The sequence below is a fragment of the Ammodytes marinus genome (assembly GCF_949987685.1).
Source record: "Ammodytes marinus genome assembly, chromosome: 1".
NCBI classification, from domain to species: Eukaryota; Metazoa; Chordata; class Actinopteri; order Uranoscopiformes; family Ammodytidae; genus Ammodytes; species Ammodytes marinus.
In genome coordinates this window covers 25,628,831-25,637,758 of record NC_137230.1, presented here as the reverse complement: position 1 = coordinate 25,637,758, position 8,928 = coordinate 25,628,831, and positions in this window count along the sequence as shown.

Here is an 8,928-nt window from a genome sequence, read left to right as displayed (position 1 = left end):
TACGGATTATAATTTTTTTATGATTGAGGGAAGCCATTATAGTGATCGAAATCGAAATTCAATGTATTGCCCAGTCCTAAAAGAAAGGATGAAAATTGGTTTGAATTTGGAGAGGTTTTAAATAGCTCAATTTTCCCTGCATTTCCATCATTTTGGCGCTTGTGATTTTCATTTGCCATTGGATAAATCCTCTTTGGGGGGTGCCAACAAATTCTCTATGCAGGAAAAACCCTGGTATCTGACCATGTTGGGAGTATGTGAACAAGTCTGCGACCATTTGCATGTGAGTTTGTTTCTGTCAGTTTGTGTGTGTGAGTTTATGTACGTACGACTGTGTGTGTGGTGTGTCAGTGATGTGCGGCGGTACAGCAGGGGCGTCTGATCCCTCCACCTTTTAAGAACATCAGAGGGTGTGAAAAGCACTGATTGCCTTAACCGCTCTCATTGGGACTCAAACCCCCGGCTTAGTTGTGCTTGAGCGAGTTTGGAGAGACAAGAGAGAGAGTGTGTGTGTGTGTGTGTGTGTGGTGTGTGTGTGTGTGTGTGTGTGTGTGTGTGTGTGTGTGTGTGTGTGTGTGCGTGCGTGCGTGTGTGTGTGTTTGTGTTTGGGGGAGTTGGGAACGGGAGAGACAGGGGGACAGGAGAGAAAGGGTGGGAGTGATGGAGAAGGAGAGAGGTAGTCACTGTTAGCAAGAGAAGGAATGAGTAAACAAGCACATTTGAATGGAGAGGGATGTGGTAAGAGAGCATGGAATTGGAGGAAAGGGAGAAAACTGAAAGAAGACTCTTCTTGGGTGGGCAAGTTATAAGGAAGTCATAAGTAGGAACATTTTGACAGAACTCTCGATTGAAATTTTAATTACTTTTAGATTTTTTTAAATCATGACATTTTATATTCAATATCTATATTATAGGTTACCTTCTGTTTAAACTTTACTATTGCATCCATCAGGTGCTGCTCTTTTGAATGAAGTCAAACCCTTCTAATGTTCTGTTTCCATGATGAAAGAAGTGTAGGGTAAGCCGAGTGCCAAACAAGACAGCTGTACAATAATTCTGTCTGTGTCGTTTTACCTCACAGTCAAATCTGTACCGGGGTGACACTTTCAAATGTCAGTGTGATGACCAGGGTTAAGTCTTGGTGTGGGAAGCTTGGAAAAGTTTCTTTGGATAAGGTAGTGATTCCCTGCAGGTTGCTGTGATTGGGAACCTGTTATATCAGTTAAGTCAGTGGTTCTCAATAATTTTCTGTCATGCCCCCCCTAGGGGACAGAAATGGTTTCCCCCTAAATTGAAATACTGTTGAGAACCTGCTAATATTTATTTATTAATCTTTACAAAACCACTGTATGAGTTTCTGGCACGAGCATTCTGCATACAATCACCTTATTATCAAATTAGATGTTAGATTATAAAATTAGCTGAGATAACTTCTGCTACAATTTAAAACAAATTTGAAGTTCAGTTTATTAGCTCAATTTGTAACATTTAAACAAGACTACTCAGTCTGTGTGAATCTCAGGACAGAGAAACAAGAGCAAATGATTAACTGAGGTTTGCATTTCATTCAAAACATTTTTAAAATGTAAACATAGTTAAGGTGGTGTTTTTTATTATTATAGGCCAATATGCCTTCTGTGATGCGATAACCTATAATTCATTAATGTTATTATTAGTCTACTTGCTTGATTTCTTTTTAAATAGCCTACAGAAACACTTGGAGACACATGTGGACATTTATTTACTGCAAATCGCGGCCTTTCGCGCGGTTATGACCATAGCACAAAAAAAAATACTTTTGTCAGTTGGAAATCAATGCCACCCGCGCCCCCCCTGACAACTCACGGCGCCCCCCCAGGGGGGCGCGCCCCGCCATTTGAGAAGCACTGAGTTAAGTGATGCTGAATACATGAGTTAAGAGCCGTGTTTTGTGGTCCACAACCGTTAATGAAACAATTGACTAAAATACTTTTTTTTATATAAAATCTAGAAACAGAAAAAGTAAACAAATTACAAACTGATATATTAACTGTAATGAAAATGTTTTCAGTTTTGTTTTTGTGCCGTGGTTTGGTAAGGATTTGCACTCATTTACATATAAGAAAAGGAACATTCATTATTACATTTTCCATATTTGCTATAAAGTATTGTTGGATCCCTCTCAAACTTTTCCCCTAGTTCTACCTTAGATATTTTAGAAGATATGTTGTTAAACTTTTTTATAATCCAGTCTCTTTTCTACGGAGCCCCTAAAGGGACATGGAGGAAAAAAAAATGTTGGTAGAAAAAAAAATCAAAAAATCAAACTCGAGATCTCGAGTTCAAACTCGAGATCTCGACTTTGCCTTCAAACCTCACTCATCGTCACCAATGGTCCATGCATCAAAGGCATATCAATTGATTTATGGGAAACCACACAACAGTGTCATGGAGGAGTACTTGGAGCATTATTTTCTCACACTAACACCAAACTACAACCTATTAGGCCTAAATCTAACGTTTATTATGCACATTGGAGAGAAAAGTGACAATGCTTCACTTCATTTTGGCGCACCATGGACAGAGAGCGGAGGTCTAATTGTCTATACACACACACACACACACACACACACAGGCCATATGAAATTCAACCGGATTATGCAAACTTTCTATTTTTCCTCACTTGGAGAGAGAAAAAGCGCTGTTCCTGTGCGCTCTGGCACTACACCAGCTGTGCCCGCCTTGAGCCTCAAACTGTGTCTTAATAGAAAAGATAACTGCAGGTCATGTGACAAAACTAGCGATTGGACTAAGTTAGTAAAGCCTCATTCACACTTTCAGCCTTTCCCAGGAAGGGATCGTGTGTGAATAAAACACAGTCTGGACTACAATAATAATAATTAAATAAAAAAGCACATTTTTTTCTCTTCCGTTCTGAGGGAAGCTTTCGTGCGTAAATGTGCCACACCGCTACATGCAGTGGCGTGCACAGGTAGACCTGAAGTGGTGCTGAAGCACCTGCCCTTTTCCCCTGGCCCAATCAAGTGCCCTCACAATCATTATATCTCTGAACCAGAAGGCGCTGTCTGTGAAATTTTGTTATGTAAATATCCAGAATTGGGATCAGAGGTCACCTACATAGTCTTCCTTGAAGTTAGACTGCTGAATTTGAGGTGAGAGGACTGTTTGTGTTTCTCATGTCAAATTGAAAATATTTAGCTCCTCAGTATTTTTCTTCTAGGCTTTTACAGAATGGGTTTATAACAAAACACTTGTTACCCATAAAAAGTGTGAAGGGTAAACTATAGTTTAGATTGTGGTTAGCAAGCTAATTAGTTTTCAGATGGTTGTTGGCCTTGATGCTAGCAAAAAATTCAAGTTGGGGTTGGTCGTCACATTTTTGGGGGGGTTGGTTGTCACATGCTGTCCAAAGGCTACAGCCAGAAAAGGAACCCAATAACGAAATAAATTGTCAAGCTGTATCCTCACTGACACCCCAGAGAAGGAGAGAATAGAGCAGGAAAAGGCAGCTAGCATGCAAAGGAAAAAAGGGCAACAAAATCAAAACAACCCAGTGCATTCCAAACTAGACAAGCTGCCAAGGCTACAGTAAGTTATGTAGGCCTATTTGTGAACTTGACAATGCAATTAAACTCTAAAATTTAGTTCTACTTTATTGCCTTCCTTTAAAGATTATTCCCATTAAGATAACATTGTGACAAACAACCCCATAGTGTATGACAACCGACCCCTTGATGGGGTTGGTTGTCACAATGTGTAAGGGTGTCTTTGATGATTAATTTCTTCTTTATTACAATAAGATAGAAAAAGTGAGGGGTACACATTTCAAGCGAGCACCTTAAGCTTCAATGTAATGTAGGAATGACTATTGAAAGATGTTTAGGTGATGAGCAATTCTCACTAGAGTAAAAAGTGTGCCTACTTACCCCGTTCTCCCCTATGTGGCCCATGCCGACATTATCATCTATAAATGCTCAACGATTAAAAACATTTGACAATAATGCCCCAATAAATATGTCCCCCCCCCCTCCTCCTCCGCACACACTTCCTTTGTCAACGTGAACGCGCAGAGTGGACACAAACGGAGGCGCGTTGCCGCAGCAGTTCACAGCTGCTGCACACACACACCTACTCTTGCGCCTGCCCTGCCCCACCAGCGAGGTAACACATACATGAATGGAGTCAAGAGTGTATTGTTTGCCCCCTAAGCCTCAGTTGCCAAGCTATAACTTGCATTTATTTGTCTCTGTTATAAAGTAGCCTCTATCATGCAGCGCCACACAGCTGAGCATAAATTAGCCGACTGTCCTGCTTAACAAGCTAGCCTAAAAAAAAAAATAGATAGGACGTGATGAACACAACTAATGTCGGCGGAGTTTGTCATTGGTACAGCATGTGAATCTATCAGTATGCTGAATATTTTGTGTTGTTTAGGTTAACTTTAGGCTATATAATTAACACATGCAGTAATTTATTTACTAAATGACAAACAGGCAATTCCCAATGTAGCCTTGTGCCTGGTTGTAATGTAACCAAGCTCTCTGCTCTCCTGGATGAAAGCATCCACCAGCAGCAAGGAGGAAGATGAAGATGAAGGGTCAGAGTCAAGACCAGAGTCATGTTATCTGTTCAGGGCCTTTTAAAGCTCAGATTTTAATACTTGCAGTAATCTTGTATTTACCTTAATAGGATATTATAAGTACGGAAATCAGGGGCCTAACGAAGACTTCAAAGAGAGAATTCGGGATAAGGGATTATTTTAAAAAATCCGAAGCTGACTGTTTTTTTTCAAACATGTAAATTTTTTCTTTCTGCTTTTTGGTAATTCTGTGTCTCCAAATTATTCCAAAAAATTGTACTAAATAGCCCACATTGACACAGGTGATTTAACCTTAGCTTTCTTCTCAAAGTGCATCTGATTGATGAATTTTACTTTAAAAGGTCCAAATTTTTCTTCCGGGGGAGCATTCCCCCGGACCCCACTAGAAGGTCCAGGGTCCCAAACACAGTCTCCCAAATTCCTTTGAGAAACACTCTATGTGTGGCCGGGTATTAAAAGTCATTTGGCCAGGGGGGGATTTTGTACAATTACCCTTAAAATGATTTGGTCATTCATCGATAGAATATATTGTGCCCTTTTTTTTGCAATGAGCACCTGCCCCCAAAAATTTCTGTGCACGCCACTGGCTACATGCCTACATGTTTGTCTCTGTGTACAAATGAAACAATCGATCGCTGATTATAAAAAATAAATTAAACTAATAGTTTGAGGAGAGTCTGCACTGGTGAATTCTAATTATAGCAGAAATTCCTCTGCTGTGCGCTGGGGAGAAACAGCGCCTGATTTGTTTTGCCTCGCACACGGTCGAGAGAGATAAGAGGCTTCACCCGACGGCACATGTTATTCATCTGTTGCACCCAAAAAATCACAAATTTTAACTAAATAGCAGCAAAACTGTCAGGATCGCGTGGCGCTGTCCAATGTGCAGATCTGGAGCAGAACAGTTACCAGCGTGTCTGTTTCTCCCCAGCGCACAGCAAAGGAAGTTCTGCTATATTAAAAATACGCCAGTCCAGACTCTGTGTTTTATTCACACACGATCCCTTCCTGGGAAAGGCTGAAAGGGTGAATTAGGCTTTACTAACCTAGTCCGATCGCTAGTTTCGTCATATAACCTGCAGTTATCTTTTCTATTAAGACGCAGTTTGAGGCTCACGCCGGGCACAGGTGTAGTGCTGCCAGAGCGCACGGGAACAGCGCTTTTTCTCTCTCCAAGTGAAGAAAAATAGAAAGTTCGCATAATCCGGTTGAATTTCATATTTTGCCTGCACTATTGTGAGTGCTTCAAGATCCGATCATATGGAGTCACTGGAGAACGCGGACATAGTCTAATCCGGTGCAAATTACTCTTTGCGACTCATAATAGCCTTCATCAGACCAGCCAATACAGCCAAACAGAGTTCTCCTCAATTGTAGGCGGCATTGTGTCTTGGAAACGTTCACGTTTTGATATAGTCAAATGTATACCGTCTACATATTGTGTGTGTGTGTGTGTGTGTGTCTGTGTGTGTGTGTGTGTGTGTGTGTGTGTGTGTGTGTGTGTGTGTGTGTGTGTGTGTGTGTGTTGACAATTAGACCTCCGCTCTCTGTCCATGGTGCGCCAAAATGAAGTGAAGCATTGTCACTTTTCTCTCCAATGTGCATAATAAACGTTAGATTTAGGCCTAATAGGTTGTAGTTTGGTGTTAGTGTGAGAAAAGAATGCTCCAAGTACTCCTCCATGACACTGTTGTGTGGTTTCCCATAAATTAATTGATATGCCTTTGATGCATGGCCCATTGGTGACGATGAGTGAGGTTTGAAGGCAAAGTCGAGATCTCGACTTTTAACTCGAGATCTCGACTTTTTTTTTTCCCCCATGTCCCTTTAGGGGCTCCGTTCTTTTCAGTTTGCTCTGAAATAAAGATTACCTCTCAGCGTGTTCAATACACACAAGTTTATCAAGAGTCCACGTGTTTGTGTTTTCAATGTCATCTAGGGGTTAAACGCAGTATTGACTTTGTCAAGCAGAGTAAAGCACAAGACCTGCCGACTGATATCCACTGACATTCAACACATTAAGCCCTACACACTATCTACACGTGGTTAAAGTGCTGTTTATTCTCCTCTGCCAGCTGCATAAAGATACAAGTAACAAGTCTTTACTCTGGCTGAAAATCATTTTTCAATGACCTTCATAAGAAAACCATGCAGTGGAGGGAATGTTAGAACTAAGCAAAAGTATAATAATGCAGATGGGGATAATACAAATCATTAACACAGCAATATGTTTTCATTTAGTATTGTTGTGAGGATTCTTGAAGATACATTTAGTAACTCACAAATACAGTGACATTGTCCTTTAATCTATTTGTGTTATTGTATTAAGATGACCTTAATAATAACTTACCAACTAACTTACTTAGCTTAAATAACTAACCAAGTGTTTCTTCAAATCCCTGAACACACCGACAGTATAATAGTAATTTGACGGACAGATGAGAGATGGATGGAAGGGAAGGCAAGGAAAGGCAAGGGGAAAAAACTGTTAAGGGTTAACAAATAACGACAATTTGGGGAGAACAATTATTTTTATTCTGTAATTTGAGGTTTATATCTTTATGAAGGCCCATTTCTTATGTGAAACTCCTACTAGTGTCAACCTAGAATATATTTTAGGATGCTGGATCTTTACACTCACACTAGGCAAGTTTGCCTGTTCCGTGCTCCAGTACGATTGCCCCCCTCCACACTCTCCCGCTGGCCTGTGCTCACACTGCGCCTGGCCTGGGCTGGGCGCAATTGCTCTTTTATAATCACCGATCACTCCCGCTGTCCCGCTGTGTGTTGTTTTGGGTTCGTCTCCCCCGCCGTGCGTGAAGGCAGCATTATAATAACTGACGACAGGAAAAAGAAAAAAATTATCTGACGAACGTGAGTATATACTGCGGGCCTTAAGGCAGTGGTCAAGAGAACCTTTTTCAGGCCCGGATTAAGTGGAAAGATTACACTAGACATACCGCATTTTTTTGAGCCCCCTCCAAACGGATACTTTATGATTTGGTGGAAACACAACATACATTTGAACTGCCACAAGATTATTATGCTCATTTATTTATTTAGGTATTTTCATGCACCGTTCAGGCACCGTTTCATGCACCGTTTCATTGTTTATAATGCAAATTGTTATATTGTAACAATAGTTGAAAGCATAGCCCTATATATTTTAGGGATTCACCGAAAGTTTGGCCGAAATGGCAAAATAAATCATGTTCAGTTACCAAATATTGACGAACTACTGACGAAATATTTGCATTGCAATTCTTTATTCAGCATAAAGTTAAAACACTCGTCCAAGACTGATCTAAACACAAAAGCCTTGCGCGAGCGAAGCAGCGATTCACCTGGTGGAACTCTGTGGTGGGTAACGGCAAAATTCACAGTGAGACATCGCCGGTGTGAGCCGCCGCCAGTGTTGCCACAGTTACTTTGAAAAAGTAATCCGATTACTGATTACTAGTTACTCCTTGAAATAGTAACTTAGTTACTTTACTGATTACTTGATGTTAAAAGTAACTAAGTTAGATTACAAGTTACTTTAAACGTTACTTTACAGGTTTTGAAACCCATATAGCCTATCTCAATTTAAAACATGCACATATTAAGAATCATTGAAAATATATAAAATAAAGCTTGTAGGCTAGTAGCCTATAGGCACACTGTTTTCAAAATAATAAAAATTATGGTTTGAAAAATGTAATAAAAAAAAACCTTTTTCCCCCCATGAAAATAAATGCATTCCTCCAAAGTGCAAAGACAGTAGCAGTGTCTTTAAACTTAACGTGATTGGCCCTTCACTCTCATGCATTAATTTGACATTTCTCTACGATGTCTCATGTGTTGAAAGACTGGGTGTGTGCGGCCACCGGTCGCCACGTGACTATAAGTTTCCAAGTTTTAAACACTTCTATCTCTTCAACGTCACCGTACCCGAATCCTAAATATCCCCATAGCAGACGCTATATTTCATGGGGGGGGAAACGTTTGTTTTGCGCCACAGTTCAGCTTAGACTCGGCCGTAATGCTACTGCACACACACACAGACACACACACACAGGCACACACACACGCTGCATGTCAGAGACGAGGGGCGCTACCAAAAAGACGAGAGGAGCGGTTGGAGCAGTTGGAGCGTTTAGAGACACATGCGCGCACATTTATTTACATTAAATCGCAATCGCAGTCATTTGTGCATTTATGTAAAATGTTTCACTAAGGAAAATGACAGAAAAAGTAACGCACAGTGACTTTGATGAGTAACTTTAATCTGATTACTGGTTTGGAGATAGTAACGCGTTAGATTACTCGTTACTGAAAAAAGAGGTCCG